Raw genomic sequence first — 238 nt, 5'->3', positions numbered from 1 at the left:
TATTCACACTACCTGTTATTGTTGCATTGTATACCAGTTATTCACACTACCTGTTATTGTTACATTGTATACCAGTTATTCACACTAACTGTTATTGTCACATTGTATACCAGTTATTCACACTACCTGTTATTGTCACATTGTATACCAGTTATTCACACTACCTGTTATTGTCATATTGTATACCAGTTATTCACACTACCTGTTATTGTCATATTGTATACCAAAGTTATTCACA

This window comes from Tachypleus tridentatus, chromosome 10, assembly GCF_004210375.1.
Source record: "Tachypleus tridentatus isolate NWPU-2018 chromosome 10, ASM421037v1, whole genome shotgun sequence".
Taxonomy (NCBI): Eukaryota; Metazoa; Arthropoda; class Merostomata; order Xiphosura; family Limulidae; genus Tachypleus; species Tachypleus tridentatus.
The sequence above is the reverse complement of the archived record's forward strand: the minus strand, read 5'-3'. Positions refer to the sequence as shown.